This window comes from Pleurodeles waltl, chromosome 8 (assembly GCF_031143425.1).
Source record: "Pleurodeles waltl isolate 20211129_DDA chromosome 8, aPleWal1.hap1.20221129, whole genome shotgun sequence".
Classification (NCBI taxonomy): Eukaryota; Metazoa; Chordata; class Amphibia; order Caudata; family Salamandridae; genus Pleurodeles; species Pleurodeles waltl.
In genome coordinates, this window is record NC_090447.1 from 315165922 (window position 1) to 315190052 (window position 24131).

Here is a 24131-nt window from a genome sequence, read left to right on the forward strand (position 1 = left end):
AGCCAACCTGGAATGAGTAAAGCAACCCCTGACACGTGTTTCGCTCTCATTAGAGCTCTTCAGAGGGGTATAGCTTTGTCCAGACACAAGGGAGCACCCAGTACAAGTCAAACCAAGGCCCTTTAAGGGTTAGAGTGACGCATAAATTATGCAAAAAACAAAGGAGAACTCTGGGAAGTTCCCAATTTTAGGTGGAGAGCTGCTCTAGTAAGGAGCACCCTGCAACACCAGCGACACTCTAGATTTGCTGATATATATATATAAATAAAATATGGCGAACTCAGTGAACTCCCTAGCTTTCAAATGAGAATAGTTTGGTATTTCCCTCATCCAGATGTTACACAATAGAGCACTGATATTAGAGCATGGATTTGTAGGGACATCACTCCTTTGTTTAAGTCAAAGCTGATCCTAAGATTACTGGCCATTCTGCCCACTAGATGTCCTAGCTTTGATACATCTTATAAAGCCCATCTACTGAATCTAGTCTGTCCACATCTCCTGAAGTCTCACCCACCCATGAAAAGGTCTTTTTCACAAACTTACCTTTTCAAACCTAAACGGCCATTTCTAGGTTTGATCGCAAAGACGTTGGCTGTCAGAATAGCCCTCGTTTTCCCCACCATATAACAAGTGCAAGAATGGATTGTTGCTCACGGCTACTCTGTCTATCCTGATTGAGGATCCCGCCAATGGAACGTATCTCCACTCACCATTACAGTGACATACCTCAATATTCCTTCAATAGGGGAGTGAGAATGCCCCCACCTACACTTTCTGATCAATGCAAGCAGTGAACCTGGAGGACCATTCCAGCACAGTGCAGCCTCTTCGAACTCTAAGATCCAAGAATAGGCCAGTCTCTAGCAACTTCTGTTCTCAAGTTTTTAAGCCCTTCTACTTTATACAGAAATGGCAATTTAACCTGTAGTACCACTGCCCGAAATTGGACACAACACTCTTCGTACTGGTTACAGTAGATCCAAAACTCAGAGACCAAAAACTAAATAAATGATAACACGCCACTCCTTCAATCTCTTTCATTGTGATTTCCTCCGCCGAACTGCTCAAGATGAAGCAGACACCTTACTAAAACCTATCATGCATCCCCCCATTCATGTGTCAGCTGTTTAGGTGAGAGATTGTGGTGTGAGGGTTGTAGGGGGGGTGACTGTTCCACACCAAACTGACTGCTGAGCATGGAACTGTAGCGAGGGTGGTTGTGGGGATCCTGCGTTTATTCAAGAAAATTACAATTACTTTGTACCATGTGGTGTTAGGTTTGCGTTAACTTAGGATGTGTGTAAGTAGCTTGCACTACTGCTGCCTACAAGGTACTTATTTGTTAAGCGTGTGGATCGGGCTTGCGTACCCTACTGATGCCCAGATGATACCAGGGTGAAGGAGAGAGACTTGGTGTGAACATAAAACTTCCTCCACAACCCAATCTTTATGAGTATGGGAAGCTTGTACTGGAGATGTGCAAGAATACCAGTTTTGCCTGCATCACACAAAAAGGGTAGAAAATCCTTTTCACTGTACAAAATCTACAAACGCCTGACATTGTCAACACGGGTTTGAACATTGTTCTGCTGCATTTTCAAAATTGGCTTGGCTGCAATAAGGCATGTACGAAATTACGTACTTTTGCAGTTATGTTACACTAGATGAATCATATGCACAACTGCAACCATATCTTATCACAAACAGTGAGAAACTCAAATGGTGAGTTCTCTCTGTGAAAAAAGTATAATTTTGTCAAATGCATGTGGCCAATGTCTATATGATGTTCCTATTTCTTCACAACGCACAATAGATATTTTCTTAACAAATAAATAGCTTCATGAAGGTAACAGAAGCAACTTACTTCAGTGCTGTTCCCGGAGGCATGTACTTTTGGCACACAATAGATTAGTGCAAACTTGCACCAGCCTGCAAAGTTGCCTTACCTGATTCTGGAGTCACATGTTCTTACTTACTATTTAAGAATCTTTGCAGGTTGTGGTTAAATTCCATGACTCTGACTATTATATTTTCTTCTAGTAGATATAGAGCACAGGCTGAAAAGCATATACAAAGCATAGATACTGTATGTAGCTGCATTAAACAGAAACAACGGCAATGTCATTCAAGGCTGACAAGTGCATCTGGGGCCAGAAACCATCCAAAAGCAAGTCATTCAGATGCACTCTGATTCATCCGTTTTGACTTCTGAATACCAATCAGGAGCAAAGCAGAAGAAGGGGTAAAGAAAAGAAGACGAGGCACAACACACAAAAAGCATGCATAGCTGAACCAAAAAGCTGAGTCGCCAGAGTTTGAAATCGTGCACATGAGGGAACACAATTTAAAACTAGGATCTTGCTTGTGAAGTCTAGACTGATTTTAAATCAGAAATACTTCACTTCCAGTGCACACTTTAATCTGGCACAAATAAACAGTAATCATATCGGGCCTGATATCAAACATTAAATAAATGCACATCAAAGTAAATTAAAACAACATGCCAAGTTCAACTAGAACTCAATTTTTGCGCAGGATATCTGTCACATTTTAGCTGTCAGACTGCTAGTGCTCTGTGACGAACTCTCTCTTTAAAATTTACTCGGTTTTAGATTGACTCAGTGTGGCTGATTTTGTTCTGTGTGTCACTTTATGCAGCACTTTACTCCTGGTTCCACTCAGTCTGGAGTTTGGATTTAAGCTATCACTTTTGGCAGAGGGTAACGTTCCAAAATATATTTTTCATGATCTGCGGAGCACTGAAGAGTTTAAGTGCATTAACTGGGTCGGAACTGACAGTAGAGCATACTAGGTACAAAGACTCAAGGAATGGACAAATGGGCCGCTAAATGGCAACTACCAAAAGAGCCCACCCAGTCAGGTGGGATAAGATCCAAGCAGTAACATTTCCCTCATGAATTCACCCAGTCCAATCCTTGTGATAAGTGACAAAAGCTCCACGACACAAAGCATACACTAAAGAGGTGGCCTTTTTGTGATGCTTTATTTCAGGAAGAGTAGATACATCCAGTCCCACATGTTTTGACTTGCCAGGAGTGTATAAAGAAATAGGGCTTTAGGATAAACAAATATGGCATTCAGAATAGACATGCTGCATGAGTAATTCAACAGTGATCTCGAATACTCAGCAGATTCCATCACATTCAAGAAGAAGTGTGATTTACAAATTAGAAGGCCCGGTGTTATGGGGAAAATCACCTAAAACATTGAACCTACATGAATTTTCAATTGTCACGATTCAAAACTGGGGAGACACCCCTTCTCAGCACAGCAAAAAATGAAAGGAAGCTGGTAGAACCTTGTTAAAAAACTGTGCTCTCCTTCACGCACTCATTTGGTCTTGGGGGTTAGTCACCAACTATGAACACTGAACCAATGGCAAGGTATTTAAAAAAACACACACAAAAAAAAAAAACACAGAAAACTCCTTCGGTGACGGGCACTCCATGATACTTCAACAAATGTCAGATAGTGGGCCTGAGTGCTCCAAGAGTGACATAATTTATGCTCTTTAAGACTGGGGGCTGGTGCTTCTGTCCAGGACACTACAATGTTCTTCCTATTGCCACTGATTTGCAGCTTGATACAAGTAAGCGTTTTGCTTAGAGGCGACATTGAGTCAGACAGGATACATCATAGCTTCTTATCTCCTGTAAAGAATCTTTTTGTCTCCTGGACAGCTACCGTGAAGTCTGGAGAAAAGAGTATCACCATGGTACAACAATCTGTGTGTTGTAGAAGCAAAGTGTGGTATCCCAATCACTGGTTTTAAAAAAATCCACAATGATGGGCCTGAAAGTTGGACCAGGACTCGATCGAAGGACCAGAGTGCAATGAGCTCTTTCAATGACAGACAAGACAGAATACTTTGTTTTATCAATGGGAACATAACACTATATTCTACAGAGGCTTTCACTATATTCGATACTGGGAATCCCACCAAACTAAAATTACTGGGTTGGATTTGGCCCTTGTTTTTTTGCATGGCTCACTTAAGGGATGTTTTCATCTCCAGCACTTTTTCATACTGAGCATTACGATAATCTACATCAGACATCCTCTGCTAAGCCATGTCAATATGAATTGCGTGTCTATCTAATTTTCCCTTTATGCAATTCAAGTGATTGTCAGGGATCTTATTTCGACTATGGTGGTGGAAACTGCTTTGCATATCCAAATAAGTTTCTACATCCTATCCACACTGAAAATCAATGTGTTGTTCAGGTTGCGAGTCAGAGTCCAGGACTGGCTCCCTTTCTGCAGCTGTTCATTCTCTTGCGGTCAGAATACATTGTTTCCGATTTTTAACACTGTTGCTTCGCACATGATGATTGAGCAGGATGAGCTACATGCGCAAGGCAAAGAAAAGTCAGGTCTACCCCTGTATCCTGCCACCAGCTATGTCAGCTGTACTTAAGTGTTGTTTGTGGTGCTGTGTTCACTAACCATGCAGAGGTAGAGCAGAACTGGTACACAGATCATTCAAGTTAAAAGGTCAGTTGACTCTAGCACTCACAACAGACAGAAGTGCAACCACTCTGCTTACAAAAGAGCACGAGGCCTATATTTGAGCAGGAACTATGCTACATCAAGAAAGCAGTCCCAGAATGGTAAGTGAAGAACAATGAGATCATGCAGTGTTTTGTGGGGAGGAGAGGAGTTGGGATGGTCTTTAGGGTTTCAGGTCAGTCAGCAGTTAAAGGAGCCAGAGGCCTGCCCTCACATATCCCCAAAGATTGTGTTACACGTCAAGATTCTCTGTTCAATCTCCTCTCCCCGCATGCACAGCAGTGTCAAGTATACAGGCCACTATTTGCACACTCAGGTCTCTCCAGTAGAGCTTCCAACAGAAACTTGATGGGGACAAGGCTGAATTCAACTGGACAGAACAGTTGAGCAAAAGACCTCAGGGGACAGGAAACTGCATTCCAGGCTCCAAACTTAATCCAGGCTGTAACATCATCATCCACGTACCAGGGTGAAGCCACAGTGGAGACAACTCGAACCACAACTATGGCACCAACTCCCAAAGATCTGGGCTGCTACTAGTCCAGCTATTCAGACAAACAGAAGCTGGAAACCATGCAAAATAGTAATCCTTCCTGGGGAGATAGAGAGTATATCTAGTGGCAGACCCTCAAGACGATGCCTACATCTCAGCTGCCAGCATGACAGTCCCTGATAAGGTCAAGGTGGGAGGGTCATCCCCCCCAAGAAACAGCTAGCGCATAGCAATGCAGATGATCAAGGCAGCTTTCCAAGGTAGGCAAACAGAGGGGCTCAGATTAACTCCCTGTCAGGAATATTACCAGTTGTATCCTTCAATGCAAGCCTACTTGTTTGCCAGTTTTCAGGCTATCATTCTGCATACCATTCTACCTCCACAACGAAACTGATTTATTCTAATGAGACTCCTTCCTGTTTAGATAGTGACAAAGACAACTTCCAAATCAGCAGCCTCTTTTTTTCCACAAAAGACTGAAATGCTGTCAGCCTAGATAGACTTTGTGTTCAGAAAGGTGTTTCACTCTGAACACAAGCTAAAGACCTTCATTTGAGGACACATCTTGGAGACTGCACCTGCCATCTGACATGCAGCCTACTACAGTTCTGCTTTCGATCATCACCTCTACCATTCTGGAATTCCACACTGCTTAGTGCTTAATACTCTACGCACTTACTGCAGCACACTATACACTACGAGCTGCAAAGTGTAAATATACGCAGACCAACGCATACTGCATATTATCCAATAACTAGTGCTCGCGGGTCACTGCTCTCAATACCCTCTGTGCTAAACAGTGGTAGTACATGAAGGGATATATTACAGCCTCTGAAGGTGGCACAATCTTCAAAATTCATATCATATGTTTGGTTTCTTCTGCAGGTCTTTAGATATTAACTGCACCTTCCATTTTCTTCAGCCATCACCACTGGCTTCACCCCCTATGTGTGCTTACATACCTCACTTCAACAACCATCTGTAATGGTTAGCGACACTGCAATCCTGAGTCACCAGGGAGTAACAAGTCTGCCTAGCAGAGGAAGTTGCATCTGCTAGCAATATTCCCCTGACCGAGTCCTCAACTCTGCCATAGAAAGGGCAATGTTAGTAGCTTAGGGGAGGCCCAGACCACAATATTAACGTTTTCTGCCCACAACACATTTCTATTCTGTACACAAGACACTCAGGCGATATAAAGTATCTCTGATAGGTCTGCGTTCTCTCTCTGTGTTCTGTTTCCATTATTAGCCGACCCAACATTCGGTACAACTTTCCATATTCCGTATGACCTAGCATGTGCACATTAAGCATGATCTAGGCAGGTTAAGCCTCTCTTTTGTGAACTAAGGCTATGCCAAAGCCAATCATTTTTTTCAGCCACAGACACGTTCTCCGATTTGCTATCAGATTACCCCAAATATATATCCAGAGGCAACAATGTAATCTTGGAAATGAAGGAAGATGGAATTTTAGGGTGTTGCCTCGTCACAGAAACCCACAGTATAGACTGAAAACGCCACAGCAACATGAGTACTAGCACAACCAAGTTTTAAGATTAAAACTGTCAACATGAGGTGTGTGGGCAGCACCGATGGTGCCATACGACTATAATGCATAGGATTCTACAACCCCTGTATAAGAACGACTACTACATTTCTTTAAAACGGCGACTTGTGATGCACCCAGTCACCTAGTACAAAGAAATAATGTAGCCGTTCAACTTTAATAATGTATTACAGTTGAGTTCTGATGCTACAATGCCTGCTGCTGACAGTCCAAAAGAAAAGAAAGACTCTCTTGTTTGCAACAAATATGTAACAGCTTTTTGATGTGTTTAAGTTTGCACTGGAAACTACCTTTATACTTAATGTTTGCAAATATGCTATCTTTTTTATTAAAGAGCTACGCATTAAAACGTAAGGGCTTTGTTGGAACGGAGATGGTATTATCATGTATTATAAGAAATTAAAGAACCTAAATGCAGGTAGTCTAAACTAAACACATCTCAAACTATAGTACAAGTAGACAGAAAATACTATATTTGTGAATGACACTACGACTTGTGTAAATGTATAAAACACAGCTAAAACTACAAAGTTAAACCACTTTTCCAAGACAAACTTTTAAATGGAACAATGCACGTGAGCACAATTTAGCAGGTAAGTAGGACCCTGTATGCCAAATACATTTCCATGGAATAACATGGCAGCTGAATCCGTTTAAAACACAATCTTCCAAGTCCCATCCTGGGATTTTGCGGGTGTGGTGCCCAAGCGTGGAGACACATAATAAACTTACCGCACTAATATGCAGACTTGCACCGGGCGCCAATCTATGCTGGAAGCGAGGTCGAACAGGCACGGGAGCTTGCCTTCACACACTAATTACTGGGTAGCGGTACCGGGTAGAAGGGGGAATGAGGCGAGACCCACAGCGGGAGAAAGTCTGATACAAGGCAAGAAGTTGCGGAGTAAAGAGGCAGGAGGTGACGTAGTTATGACGCTAGTACAGACCGGGTGGTACTCAGCGCCCCCAAAGCTGCATCAGTGCTGCTTCGGTGTCTAAGTCGCAGGGCGGTGCACAGGCTTCTGCCGACCATAGCCACCCGACCTGTGTGCTACGTCACGACCGTGTTGCCTAGTGTGTGCGTTCGGGGCGCGCGAGCATTGTTTAAATATACAGAAAGACACATATAAGTACCGTGTGGGCCACATAATATACGTAACACCTTCCACGTTGCTCTTTTTTAATTCGCAGAGCAATATGCGTTCTGGGATTTATATTTTATTTTTGCCACAAAAAGTCGGGGGAACGTATTTTCCCCACTGACTTGTATTGACGCAGAGGCAATGTGCCTAAATCGGAATTATTAGTATGTATGGTGACAGCTAGCCACCATTTCATTTTTGGCGGTTTAATAACATAGCGCAAACAAAGACAGAGTTCTTAACTGTGTTTTTGTTTGTGCTATGTAAAACTGCCAAAGATAAAGTGTGGAGACCCCTCACATGCTCCATATTTTCCCTTCCAAGAATTAAGACAAAGTGTTAGCTTTTGATGCGTTAACGCGGAGAAGACCTAGCTATATTTTAGACTAGATAGTGGATTTCACTCACTAGGTTGATGAACCGAACCGAATCTGTTTTGTGAACATGTCATTCGAAATACATCATGAACATCACATATAACAAATGATAATCAATTCCGTTTTGAGAAAATGTCATTCGAAATACATCCTAAACATCACATATAACAAATAATAATCTATTCAACCTCAATAACCACACCAGTTTGTTAAGAAGTTAATCATTTATTTCCCTGTATTTACAATGCTAAGGTCACAAAAATAATTCTCAAGTAAAAATGATACATATAGAGAAACAATAAAGGCTGATTCGAATGCTGTATATATCTGAGTTTAATCAACACAAAAATAAAAATTATCTCAATGGTTATAACACAAAACCATAACAATAGAATCTGAGCAAGAGAAATTGAAATACATCTCAATAATGATAAGACAATAAATGATCCAAGACAATTTATGAGTACATGAGTAACGCCTCACTAACCACTAATTAGCATTAACATGTTGGGCTTCAATTAAAAGTTTTAGTAACACAAGCTATGGCGCTATCAAAAATAAGCAGCAGTAAATAAGCAATTGCAGCTGGTACCTGAAAAACAAAAGACAAATAACAACTCACAACTGTACATTACTAAATTACTACAGTAATCAGCAACAACGTCTAGTTCGTCAGTGGGACAGCAACATCAGGCACCAACATCAGGATAGGAACAGAAATAAGGACAGGAGTAATGGTTTAGAATTTGGACTAAACCATTTAAGTATAGGTTCTTCATAAAGCAATGGAATCGCTCGGTCTCAGGATACACAAATATCCCAACGAGGGATGACCCACAAACAATGGTGACTGAACATTAAGTTAAACTTGTTAAATGAAAATGATTGGATAAAACATGAGGTGAGAAAGTTATGACCAATCAGAACATTAACAGATATCAAAATTATACAATTAGTTTACTCCAAGCTCTTCTATTTGCTGTTATTCCATTACGAAAATTGAAACTAATACATTAGTATCCTAGACTTCATCTTCTTCCGCCTCATCTGTGGATCTTTTGTTTCCACTCCACCGAAATACGAAGTCACAGGAAGAACGATTACAAAATGTTACTTCACCATTTTTTTACCCTCTAGGAATGACACACAGGTTAGAAACATATCTTCAAACAATGAAGTCAGTTAAATTACGGTACACACTAGAAACATTTTATACAGTTTCTCTGCTTCTACTTCAGTCCAGCAGAGGCCACTAAATACACATTTATTTCTATCATTCGTTTTAGTTTGGAAACACACTGTCTTGTAAAGACAGAATAATTCATCAGCTTAAGTTAGCACGAACAAAATATAAGCCTTACATAAGATGGTGGCCATTCAATTCGTCACATTTTCGTAAACATAATATTATTATCTAATTAATTCACACATTAATCTGTAAGTATAACCACGTAAAGACTCAACATTTTATCAGTAAAATCTCTGCTCTCACAATCCCTCCTCTGATGACTATAAATGTCATCACACAAACACTCAAAGTACATTTATTTATGTCATTTCAAAATTAAGAATGTAGATTCACCTTTTTATAAATGTTCTTTCTCCTTGAATTTCTCCCATAAAATCATTCCATTTGAACAGCTACCCTCTTCCGATTCTTTTCAAATCTTCTTCTTTTAATTCTTCAAAATGTTTTATATATTCCCCAAATTCCAATTAGACAAAACACAATAATCGAAATCCATTTGACTCATTTTAATATAATACCTTCTCCCAAGTTGCCAAGCCAATTTCCCACTGAATCAATTCCTTTGCCAGCCTTTCCCCAGACAGTAGTTTCAGTTCATTCTTTTAGTCCTGTTTTATCTTTTGTTAAATTGTTAATCAAACCTCTAACTAACTTAGTATTGTCCATATGTGTGAACAACAGTGACGCGGACCAAGTAATTTGCAAACTCTGCCGTCTTTTGCTAAAAGAATGTCTAATACAAGGCGGTTCTGAAGGGCCATAGCTCTTGTAGCAACTATTTCAGTATCTAAGAGGAGAATTGCTCGTGAATAATCCTTTAACATGTTATCCACAACTGTAGACAACTTATGTATTTTATTGAATTCAGAACAACTCCCACTGAAGGAAATATTGCTCCAAATATGTCTCCCACAATGCCAGAAACTGATTCTCGTTTGTGTCTCGTTTGAATTTCAGTAACTTTGAGAAATTTACTTAGGTCTTCCAGCTGGTACATTTTCGGAAAGACTATTCCCAAATAACATGTGCCATACCATCCTCTAGGAAGACTATAATAAACATTCTTCCCACAAATGTAATATACACCAGGCACTAGAGGATCCTGACCATTCAGCATAAAATTCTATTTACTCTGAAACAAAAACACATTCACTCGTACCCACATATATTCTATCAAAGCAACTTTATGGCCTATCTATACAAAGCTTCCCTACATGTTGTGCATCTAATGCTAGCTTCCCTTGTTTAGTATTGTCAGTGTAAGAATGATCAATTCCACGTCTACGGTAAACTCCTCCCTTATCTATCTTAGCTTTGATTGCTCTTCTCCTGTCTTCTGGGTTATCTAAAAACTTATTTTCTACAGGTGAAAGTAAAAAGGTGAGATTATTCATGTGAGCAAAGGCTGTTCCAAAGGTTAATGTAGGTTAGAAGAAACCCCTTACCAAAACTATGGGCCAGATGTAGCAAACGTTTGCGACTCGCAAACGGGCCGAATCGCAATTTGCGACAGTGCAAAATCGGAAATGGGATGCAAAAAACCAATTTCCGACTCGCAAAAAGCGATGGGACCCGTTTGCGAGTCGCATCCGTTGCGACCCCCTTTTGCGACCCGCAATTTGCGAGTCGCAATTTGCGAGTCGCAACCCATATGCAATTGCAACTCACAAATTGCGACTAGTCGCAAAAAACCCAGTTTGCAAGTCGCATTTACCACTAACTCAGAGCAGGTGGTAACCATTACCAAAGTATAAAAGGAGACCCAGAAGGCATCTGGGTTACTCAAGATGGCGGACATATACCTGATAGCAGTGAGGAGGAGAGTCTACGCAGCCCAGCAGAGGAGGAGGAGGGGCCACAGACAGGAGAAGATATATAGAACAAGGCAGACCCTTTTCCAGCAAACTGAAGAGGAGATCTATGATAAATACCGCCTTAGCAGCGCTGCCATTCTAGAATTGATAGAATTACTAAAACCACATCTAGAACACAAGACTCTGCGTGGCTGCGCCATCCCTACGCATGTGCAAGTACTATGCGCACTGCACCTCTTGGCCTCAGGGAGCTATCAGGGGGTCATTGCCGTGGCAGGTGGGGTATCCCAAAGTGCAGTGTCAAGGTTCCTCAGGGCATTCCTAGATGCCTTAGTAGCGCACAGGTCTCAGTTCATATACTTACCAAGGAATGAGGCAGAAATTAACAGCACCAAGCTGGACTTTTACCGCATTGCCCACTTTCCTCATGTCATAGGGTGTGTAGATGGGACACACATTCAAATATGCCCCCCTGCTAATCTGGAACACATTTTCCGCAACAGGAAGTGTACCCACTCACTCAACACACAGGTTGTTTGTGATGCCCATTATGTCATCACGGACATCGTGGCTAAGTTTCCTGGCAGTACCCATGACTCATACATTTTTAGGCATAGTGGGATACATCAACGCCTGGAACGTGGGGAATATGGAGACGGTTACCTCCTAGGTAGAGCCACAGACACTTGCAGACATACACACAGGTCACTGTGCACGACTATCTGGACTTCCTAACAGTGTACTTTTGTGCCCAACAGGTGACGGTGCATATGCTCTCAGGCCTTGGATCATGACTCCGTTTTTAACACCCAGAACTGAATCAGAGAGGCAATACAACAGTGCGCATAAGAGGACCAGGAACCTGATCGAGCGCACCTTCGGACTGCTGAAGGCAAAATTCAGATGCCTCCACCGCAGTGGAGGCGCCCTCCAATACACCCCCATTACCACTTTCAAAATTGTAGTCGCATGCGCCATCCTCCACAACATAGCCACCCGACGTGGGCTACCTCTCACCCCTGCAGACCCAGATCCTGATGATGAAGAGCAAGACCAACCACATCGCCATCATGGGGATAGGAGTCTAGCTAATCAAGGCAGACTGAGACGGGACCACATTGCAACGCAATATTTTGGACGGTACGTGTCAACTCCCACCATACTCACCTATTAACCATTTGTTAAGTGGAACAAAAATAACTGTTTTATTAATGTCATGAAGAAACTATATACAAGTTGAAATTGTCCATGGGCAGGAAAATGCCAACCAGTCATGTGGCACATTAACGCCATGTGCCACATTAATCTGTCCTGGCTGTTATCTATGATCTCCTGCCCCTCCTGCCAGCCTGGCTGGTCCCTGCTGCGTCCATGGTGCTGTGCCTACCACTCCTCAGCACCCTACTGTGAGTGGCAGAGACACTGCTCACTGTTGAGCCCTCCTCCCAGGTGTATTTGTTAACTTCCTGGCTGTGATGCCATCATCATGTGCCAGGAAGTGTTTCCAGAGTGTTCTGGTATGCTTTCTGGAGTGTTCTGCTGCATCTGCAAGCAATTTTGAAGGTATTCGCAATTTGCGACACCCACTCGCTAATTGCGAGTTCGTTTTTGCACACTCGCAAACAGCGACCTCGCAAACTGCGGTCTCGCACACAGCGTTGCGAGTCCGGCTGCGAGTCGCAAAATCGGATCGCTTTTTTTTCTGGCATTCCAATTTGCGACTCGCATTTTGCAAGTCGCATCAACTCGCAAAATGCGAGTCGCAATTTTTATTTTTGCTACATCTGGCCCTATATCATTTTCCTTTGCTATCCTACTTAAATATCTATTGATAGGTACAAAAGAAAACACTACTTCATAATTAGAAAATACTAATTGAATATATTCCTAGTCATAGAATCGTGTTAGTAAAAGACTCTAATTTATAGCATAAGTGAGCGGTAAACTATGATAAGCAATCCCCTTCTCAACAGAGGCTGGAATCTGCTTACAGACATAACAATCTTTCGCATTCATTACATCAACATGCTCACGCAATAAGCGATAGAAGACATGAGGAGAAAGAACTTTCACTTCGCATAAGTACTTATCATCTATTTTAAACACATCTATTGCTGAAAGAGTAGTAGTTGACTCTGAAGAACTAACAGTTGTGAGTGTTTCTATAGTATGGTTGGCTCCATTCGTCTCAAAGAGAATCACACTCACAGTCAATAACAAACATACTATTACAGAAACAACTGCCAAGCCAATACCTATTCATTTACAACAACTATTTTTAGTGTGTTGGTTACTAAAGTTTCCCATGGTCTGTAAAGAATCAAAAAGTAGAAGTAAACAAAATATGGCTACACAGCAAAAATCAAAACAAAAACAAAACAAAAGACAACATTTTTCAAAAAATCTTCAATTTTCAACTTCAATCTTCACAATCCCTCCTTATTTTTGCTCTTTTAAAAAAAAAAAGTTAATTCACACTATCAGGGTTCTCCTTTGTTAAAATTCGGTAAAAAACTTGTCAACACCAGTTTAGCAGCTTGTCTAGTCAGGTTATCAAAGTCTCTTTAGGAACAACTTCATCAAAGTCTTTTCATTTACTTTTTCAAAACCTCACCATAGTTTTTTCCCTTTCTTCTTCACGTACCAAAATATAAACTTGGAATGTCTCTGTCGAAACAAAAATTCAAAAACTTTTCTTGCCATTCATTTGTAGTTACATATGCCCATTCTGGACCAGAATATTTCCGATTTGCAACTCTCTTTATGTTCACTCTTTGACTACTTCCAGCTTCTTCTTCACTGAGATCTTCTCCTTTGTTTATCTCGTTTTCTTCTTGAATTGGAGAAACCACGTTTATCTTCCCTGCATCTGAACTTTTCTCTGGCCAGTTGTCACCTTTCAAAGGCCTTCTTGTTAACACTTTTTCCAGAGCTTTTCAAAGTCTTCTCTTTTGACGTTCCCGCAACTGGTTCAGGAGGAGTCAAACCCTCTTGGCTTGGATCTGTCTCAACTCCCTTTCAATTGGGGTTAGTCACCTGTTCAGTCTGGTTCGTAAGACCACTTGCTTCTGAGGACACGCTCCTCTGAGCAGTGTCTCTCTCGGCTGGTACTCTCTCTTGTTCTCCTTGGACCAGTTCTTTTACCAGTTAATTCGTAGATGATTCACCCTCCTCTTCCAGGATACTCTCCACTTCGTCTGATGCAGGAGGAGGTAAATCAATTGTAACGCTTCCAGGTACCATCTCCAGTTCTTTTCTTTCTCGCTCTTGCCCTGGAATACGTTTAGTGCTGGTAATCTCAACAACTCCTCTTCTAGCTCTGTTGATTTGTTCACTTTCCGAGTGTGGCTTGCATGCACACAGTTCGCAAGTCCTGCACACTTCACAGCTGTTGTTGTTATTAATATCACCTAGTAGGGTCCTTTCCATCTTGTCTCCAAGCATGACTTCCTCACATGCTTACGAATGACAACCCAATCACCAGCCTTCAGGTTGTGTCCTTGGCCTTGAGATTGTTGAAGTGTGGTTGCTTCCACCTTATGAGAAAAACAACTCATGAACTTTCTCACCATTCCTTACTGGTGAACCAGAAGAAGTTAAGAAACCTCTCTGTGACCATATCTTGCCAAAGTCATGCACAATGCCGAATCCATATTGACTATCTGTATAGATCGTCACTTTCATCTGACTCGAAATTTGGTATGCTCTAGTAAGAGCCACCAACTGTGCTACTTGTGCAGAAAACACTCCTCGAAGCCATGAAGCTTTCAGTATTGCAGTGATAGTACATACTGCATATCCTGCTCTCAAAGTGCCCACATTATCTCTCAAGTAGGAACCATCAACCAAAATAATTTGATCATTATCTTCCAGGCAGGTATCTCTAATATCTACTCTGGGTTTTGTGCATAACTCTGTAATTTCCAAACAATCATGTTCAGTATCATCCAATTTATCTGAACCAACATCTTCAACCGGAAGTAAAGTTTCTGGGTTAAGCACTGTACATCTCTTGATCGTCACATTAGGAGATTCCCAAGATTGCGGTCTCATATCTGGTCAGTCTAGAACTGGTTAGATACTGTGTCTCTGAACGAGTCAACAGAATCTCTATTGAATGGGGAACCATCACAGTAAGAGGGTATCCCATAACAATATTCTCACTTTGAGCAATACTCTGCTCTACTGCTGCAACTGACCACAAGCATCCTGGTAAAGCTGCTGCAACCGGATCCAAAGTAGCTGAAAAATATGATGCTGAGCGATTGACACCACCATGTGTCTGAGTCAAAACAGACAAAGAACATGCATCACGTTCATGACAAAACAACAGAAAACTCTTGGTGTAATCAGGCATACCTAAAGCTGGAGCTTGACACAAACTCTCTTTCAGATCAGTGAACGCTTTCATACAGTCTGCATCCATTATTATAGGATCGGAAACATCTTTATGAGTCAGTCTCTGTAAAGGCTTTGAAATAACCAAGAAATTCAGAATCCACTGGTGACAATAACCAACCATTCCCCAAAACATCCTTACATCTTTTTGTGTACAAAATTGTCGCAACTCTCTCTCCTGAAATTCTCCTAGTTCCTTTCTCAATTAGATGACCCAAATATTTCACCTCTCTCTGACAATGCTGCAACTTAGTGGGGGACACTTTATGACCATTGTCTCCCAGGAAATTCAACAATGCAATTGTATCATAGTTACACCCTTCTTTTGTCTTTGATGCAATTAACACATCATCTATGTTTTGCACCAATGTTCATTGGTAAGGCATCTCCAATGACTCTAGATTCTATTTTAAGATCTGGTTAAAAATAGATGGTGACTCTGAAAAACCCTGTGGAAGTCTACACTAACAGTAGACTTTGCTCAAGAATTTAAAACAAAGGAGATATCTACTGTCCGCATGAAGAGGCATGGAGAAAAATGCTTGACACAGGTCTAACACAGTAAACCATTCAGGATCACATGGGTTCTGAGACATAATTCCAGCGGGATTTGGCACAATTGGACAAAACCTAATCACAATGTCATTTATTTTCCTCAGATCTTGTACAAGACAAATTTTCCCACATGGTTTTCTCAATTATTGGTGAATTACATGGGCTACTCAGCACTGCTCTCGAAATTCCTTTCTCCATGAACTGCTCTGTCAAAAGTCTTACACCGTCGATTGCCTCAATTGTCACTGGATGTTGTGGAGTCAGAGGGAAAACCACATTCAGCTTCACTGCAACTCTGACTGGTTCTACTCCTTTGATCAACCCAATATCTTCTCCTGAAAGATCCCAAACTCTAGACTTAACAGTCTTCTGCAAATTAACCGGAAGATCTTTTATTTAAAAACCTGGGAAGAAATTAATCAAAGGTGCTTCTTCAACCTCTGGCTCATTGAAACTAATCAAGGGAAATTCCTTAGACACCGTCTCATTCTTGACAGTAAGTGTTGTGACTTCATCATCACTGTTTTTGAGAATCTCAGTCCCCTCGTTTGTACAAGTAAGTGAGCATCTTGTTTTACACAACAGTCTCTACCCAGGAGTGATACTGGACTTGAGTCATAAACCACAAACTTATGCAAACCCTTAAAACTGCCAATTTTAACAATAACTGGTTCTGTAATAGGATTTGACAAATGTTTGTTAGCAACTCCCACAATCTGAACTGTCCTCCCTGACAGGGGTAAATCCCAAACCTCTACAGATCTCACTGTTGAGCATGTAGAGCCAGTATCAACCAGAAAAGAAACTTTGTGACCATGCATCTTTACCTTAACATAAGGACCTTTCTGATCCACTTCTAATGATGCATCTATCACATACTCCTCCTCATCTGAGCTAGCCGAGAGCCATACATCGTTTATTTCATTCTCGCTATGTAAAGGAAATTGATGTGCTGCGTTGTCACTCTGGTTTGATTTCTGATTTGTGACCACCTGAGAAAGCATCAACTGTTGCTCATCCATAGGACTCTGCAGCATTTGCAATTATCTAGGCATTTGAATTTGTTGTGCAGACACCATCTGCACTTTTGGCTGTAACTGCTGTACTTGGGGCATTTGTACTTGTTGTACCTGCGGTTGTACATTTTGCACATGCTGCATTGTCTGTAAGGGTTAGAAACCCTGCATCGGATTTACACCATTCTGTAAATTTAGAATTTGACCTCTTATTCTTGGTCCTCTCATGCTCTGAAAAGTACTGATACCATTTTTGTCTGTTGAATAACACCCCCCTGTGTTAGCACTGGGCACTGCCGTTTCCAATGTCTAATTGCCCCGCAAACATGACAAGGTAAAATTATTTTTCCCTGCTGCTCTCCTTGCATCCTCACAGAATTCAAATCCATACTTCGATTAACAACCGGAAGTGCCATTCCACCACGTCTTCTACCTCTGCCTTGATTCTGAAACATACCATTTCCCTTTGGCTGCTGCTGAAAATGTCCTTGAATCCCTGTCTGTGGAGCTTTAATCTGCATCACAATCACTTTCTCTTTCAACTTCCTCTGTTTCAATTCAATCTCATCAGTACAGTATTTTGCATACTGTAACACCTCATCAATCGATTTTGCTTGCCAACAAATCAAATGACTCTTAATCATCTGGCTAATCTCTGGTCTCAATCCTTCAACAAACCTGAACACAAAATGAATCATGTTTTTTGCCTCAATTGTTTCTGTACCACTGTAATGTTTACATGTTTTTAACAACCTTTCATAGTACGAATGAATCGATTCTTTCCCTTCCTGAGCTGTTCTATCTGTGCATTGCCAATCAATTTTCTTTGGCGAAATTCTTGTCTTCAGGAACTCAATGACCTTATAGTAATATTTCATTACTTCAGGAGATGGTACACTTGTTTTCTGATCTCCTTTTTCACTCAGTCCACAAGTCTGCTGGAACAACAATCTCAAAGAGAGTATTCAAGTCCTCCCAAGTTTCACAAACCTATCTGTCTGTTGATACCATTCCACTGGTTTCTCTTTCAACCTGGGGTAATCATTTGTAAAACTCAAAATATCACTCTTGCTCCAAGGTACATGTACAAAATTCCCTCCTGGAGTTCCCTCATTGGCAACATTTTTACTGATTCTCTTGTCTGCGTTATATCTACAAGAGGAGTATCTAAATCTTTCTTCGGCCTTTCTCTTTTCTTGACCCATCTGCCTTCCCATTTTCCTAATCCTCTCCAAATTTGCACTCTCTCAAATAATTCTCTAAGGTGTGTTTTCATCCCTGCAGACCTCATGTGTTCAAAATCTTCGGTGTCAAAGTTTAATCTATAACTTCTCTTAAGGTTCATTTTGTAAGATCTATTTCATATTTGTCTGCTAATTCCTGTAATTGCTGATGTACTTCAGCTGCTCCCTCTGTAATTAATCTACACACGTATCTCAACTGGGCTTCAGTATATGATTCAAGTCTATCTACTGCAGTTGTGCCTTTAAGAAGTTCACCTGCTTTCATTGATAATCTCCTTTTGTTTATAACTTCATCCCCCTTGTTTTGATCCTCTGGAACTTTTGAAACACTCAAATCTTCTAACAATTTGTTATTTCCTATGCAGTAGGACCCTTTAATAAAACATTGTCAGGCTGAACACTCGGTAATTGCTGGTGCACTGAACTGACACAATAGGGAGTTAAATATCTCCTCTCCTGGTCACCGCATGATCCAATTATTTTAGAATCTCTCACAGGAGGGAGCTCTATTAAAGATCTTGACTTGTTTAGGGTCTGTCCCATAGATGACATCAGCCCAGTGTTTCCATTCTGACTTTGAACTCCTTGATTCGCTACACCCCTGTTGCCCTGGACATATAAAGGCATAGGTGGATCAAATGTAATTGGTTCTGAAATTACATCTGGGCTTCTGGTTTCTACATTCAAAGGCTGCATTAATCCCATATTCTGGATCTGTGGCAATAATATTGTGAATCACTCTCAGCTCTTGTGGATTCCGACTCGAAGATAACACTAAATTAGTAGTTGTCTTCACAATTGGAACATCTGGATAAATCTCAGGAACATTAATCTCTGGTAGCTGTCTAATGTCTGTTTAGTGATTAAAACTACTCTGCATCAGTATTTGCCCAAAAGGACTAGTCTGTCCTGTATCCTGAGCTCTGTGAACTCTGTCCTAGTTACCTTTGGTTCAGGTTAGGATTAACCTGTACAGAACTCTCAGTTGTTCTATGATCACTCTGAACTGAACTCTGTGACACTACAGCTGGTATAGGTGCAGTGGGATTTATACCACTAGTACCAGAACCCTCTTGAGCCACATATGGTGGTGGACGATTTCCCAAAATCTGTGTAATAAACTCATCATCGTCTGATTCACCATCATTGAACAAAACCCTCTTAGGCTCTTTTGATGTCTGTTCCTCGACTGCTGACGAACTCTTTCTAGTGTTTTTTCAAAACCTTATTTGTCTACTTTTCATTGTCTTTCGCTATTGCTGGAAACAATTGAACACCTTGTAAGCTATCGAGACTCCACTGTCTCTGCTCACTATCCCATATAGCCTTTGCTAGTGACTTTTCTGCCCTTCTCATTGTTCTTTAAAATTTCAAAGACTGGTGCTGTATAGCTACTAGCTCCCAGATTGCTAAGGCTTCAAACTGAGCTGGTCTCGGCAGAGGTCTCAGACCATACATATTCTGTCTCAAATTCTCCTGACTCCTCAAATTAAAGGTGCCATTTTCAGGAAAAGCAAACAACCTTCCTTTTTTGTGATCCTAACCCAGTGTTTCAACCAAAGACATGTTCGAGTACCTTTCCCCTCAATTACTATATATGCCGGAGCACCTTCTGGCAGACAAATTTCTCCTTCCTGGAATATACTCATCTCCTCTAAGAGCACTCTTTAAAGCTTTGAAAAACTTCATTTTGCACAAAATCTATTAAAAAAACAATAATCAGGAAGTGACTACAATCCTCTCCAACACCCTTCAACACTCTTCTTGTCCAGGCGCACTACAAGATTGTCCACCAATCCGTCCGCGACTCTTCTCACTAACCGACCTTTCCCAATGCAGCACAAAACTGACGTCACACTTACACACAGCGGTTGACAAAGTCTTCCGGCTTGTCCTCCTAAACCCAAAACACTCAAACTAGAATGCAAAAATTAATCGCGAGCACTTCTTCAAAACCAAAGAAAACAAATATGTCTATTTACTAAAGGTAGTGTAACACAATCGCTTCAGAAACCTTCTAAATTTCACTGTCAGCTTTCGCTATTGCAGCTATTCTTTTTTACAGTTCCCCAGATTCACAAGCAAAATTAGACCTGCAAATTTCACTCCCAACTGATCAATGGAGACAGTCCTGGTGCACATAGAACTCGCCAAACCTCAGTCGAAAATTTCAAACACTCAATTTAACTCGCAAACTCGACTTACCAACCACGCCCGATTGGTCTACTAAATAGACAAATTACAACATAAACCAAGTGTCTCATTACACATTCAATATATTCGGGAGTCTTAGACCTCTTCCGTCAGGTCCGTCTTATCAACAACCACATGGACAATTTTTCCCAAGCACCAAGCGCCACACGTATGTGAAGTTCGCCGACTTTCCTACTCACATACTTCAGAGTACGCCAACTCTCTTCTTCTGGAGTACGCCAGCTCCCCTAAAAACTCAATCAACTGCAAATTACCCAAAGCTGTGCAAGCGCATATTCTACTCACCCAATCTAACAACAGACTTCTGGAAACATAACCCACCAACCCAGGAACCTCCAAGGACCGGAGAAAGTCACTTTAGGCATTTAGCAACTCATCGTATCAAATTTGAACAACATCTTCAAAGTTTTTTAATCAAACACACTAATTAATTTTCACAATTTATGACGCAAGCAATCACATCATCAAAAAATACGTAACCGAACTCTGCTACCAAAACTGTTAACACGGAGAAACCCTAGCAATATTTTAGACTAGATAGTTGATTTCACACACTAGGTCGATGAACCAAACCAAATCTGTTTTGAGAAAATGTCATCCAAAATAGGTCATAAACATCGCATATAAGAAATGATAATCGATTCAACCTCAATCACCACACCAGTTTATTCAGAAGTTAATAATGTATTTCTCTATATTAACAACGCTAAGGTCCTGAAAATAGTTCTCAAGCACAAATGATACATATAGAGAAACAATAAAGGCTGATTCGAACACCGTATATATATATATATATATATATATATATATATATATATATATATATATATCAGAGTTTAATCAACGCAAAAAGACAAATTATCTCAATGATTATAACACAAAACCATAACAATAGAATCTGAGCTAGAAAAATTGCATATATCTGAATAATGATAAGACAAGAAATTATCAAAGACAATTCATGAGCATGTGAGGTTAACGCCTCACTAACCACTAATTAGCATTAACATGTTGTTCTTCATGTAAAGGTTTTAGTAACACAAATTTAGAAAACATCTAGCTATGGGTCTATCAAAAATAAGAAGCAGTAAATTAGCAGTTGCAACTGGTACCTGAAAAACAAAAGACACATAACAATTCACAACTATACATTACCAAATTACTACAGTAATCAGCAACAATGTCTACTTCGTCAGTGGGACAGCAACATCAGGCACCAACATCAGGATAGTAACAGAAATAAGGACAGTAGTAATGGTTTAGAACTTGGAATATAAGATACACAAAACCACTTAAGTATAGATTCTTCATAAAGCAATGTAATCTCTAGGTCTCAGGATACATGAAAATCCCAAAGAGGAATGACCCACAAACAATGGTGACTGAACATTAAATTAAACTTGTTAAATGAAAATGATTGGATAAAACATTAGGTGAGAAAGTTATGACCAATCAGAACACTAACAGTATAAAAATTATACAATTAGTTTACTCCAAGCTCTTCTATGTGCTGTTATTCCATTGACAAAATTTAAACTAATACATTAGTATTCTAGACTTCCTCTTCTTCCACCTCATCTGTGGATCCTTTGTTTCCACTCCACCGAAATACGAAGCCACAGAAAGAACGATTACAAAATATGTTACTTTACCATTTCTTTACCCTTGAGGAAAGACATACAGGTTAGGAACATATCTTCAAACAATGAAGTCAGTTAAACTATGGAACACACTAGAAACATTTTATACAGCTTGCATTATACAATGACCTTGCATCTGCCTCTTCTTTAGTCCAGTTCAGGCTATTAAATACACATTTTTTCTACCATTCGTTTTAGTTTGAAAATACATTCTCTTGAAAAGACAGAATAATTCATCAGCTTAAGTTAGCATGAACAAAATATAGGCCTTAGATAAGATGGTGGCCATTCAATTAGTCACATTTTCGTAAACATAATATTATTATCTAATTAATTCACACATTAATCTGAAAGTATAATGACGTAAAAACTCAACATTTTTTCAGTAAAATCTCTGCTCTCACAGATGTTAGGCGTAATTATTGGAGGGGGAGAACGGAGCGTGTGTGATAGGCATCAACTCTTATTTCTGGTAGTTTTACAAAAACGGAATAAAACATTTTCTAGCTCTGCAACAAGTATTTTCAATTCTATGTCTGGACCAGAGGCTCTGATTATGCTTCTCTATCTTCACTTTTAATTAGTCCAGCATCCAATTAGAAGTATAAGCCACAAAAAAAAATACAAATCCCATGAAGTGACATATCATGTGACACCCATAGAATAGAGAATACACCCTATATAATGCACAGGTAGCAAGGAATCCTTCCTGTCTCACAGTTCCCAGGCCCCCAAGGTTGATAAAAAAATCTCCATTTGAGAGCCTTATTAGGTCTCTGGCCAAATAGCATGACTACAACGCCTCCTCTTCCACCCCGAAGACCAAGGCACATGAGGAATCGGATTCCTCCTCATCCGCCCATACCTCTGACCAGGGGGACGATCTCCCCGTAAGTGTAAGAAGAAGCTGCATCACTCTGAAGAACCCCTAAACCCCCCTAAGGTACCTTTGAGCCAGAAGACATAACCCACCCCAGATCTGCCCTCTGGATTACTCCTGCTGAAGTGGTGGATTATGTAGAGTCCCATATTCAACATATGTTCGAGAAAGAGGTTCGAAGGTCTGAATACCCCAGACTGGATTTTCGTTCTAAGGTGACTGAGACTTGAGAACTTGACCCTACCCTGGTCACTTATCTTAAAAAAGTTAATTCTCAAAGTATCCCAAGAAGGGCATTGACTGTGTGTGGCGCGGATGCTAGGACAAGATTTTGGATGTCGCTGGACCCTTAAAAAAGATCCTAGAGCTGGGGATTTCAGGCGAAAAAATCGAGGAATTCCATTGATCCAGATATCCTTGTGGATTGGGCTCAAAGGGCCCTCTGTTTCTTATGGAGCACTAAACGTGCGATTTCTAATGAGCTCAGTCACTCCATATTGATAAAGAGGGATCCCAAACTAGCGGTTCTTGCCTCATCTGAATCTGGACCTTGGCCCTGGGTTTGCTCTGTGGTTCTCCTTTCCTCAAGGAGCTTTCTAAATTTCTCAGCTACTTATGCCAATCTGGACAAGGCCCAGGGTTTTATTGAGAAGGTGCTGCATCCACTTTTTTGAGGGGCTGGACGCAACAGAGGGTGAGCCTTCTTCCACAATTACAACCAGGGCCCTCAACGAGGTTATTATCAGCAGGGCAGAGAGAGTTTCCAGGATTCCACTTCTTCCTTATCCACCTTCTACCCTTCTTGTTCTAGAGCAGACCACTCGTTCCACATTCCAGAAAGGGAGGTCCACAGATAACCAGGTCTATTCCCAGGACACAGGATCTGCGGGTGAACCTAATTTCCAGTTTAGAAGTTATTTTTGGGGGCAGGACTGGGCCTTTCCTACATGCTTGGTGCAAGATCACTCAAGATTCTTAGGTTCTAGAGACCATCCAAGGTTGCACAA

At 40.8% G+C, this 24131-nt stretch overlaps 1 protein-coding gene across 1 annotated transcript in view; it reads right to left on the bottom strand.

Annotated features, from left to right (window-relative positions):
• The window catches only part of GPR161 (G protein-coupled receptor 161), a 60308-nt gene extending 52807 nt beyond the window's left edge, over nt 1-7501 (bottom strand). Inside the window, exon 1 of the mRNA XM_069204160.1 lies at nt 7328-7501. The gene's annotated coding sequence lies outside the window, so the exon portion shown is untranslated. The remainder of the gene's footprint in view (nt 1-7327) is intronic.
• Nucleotides 7502-24131: the final 16630 nt, after the last annotated feature.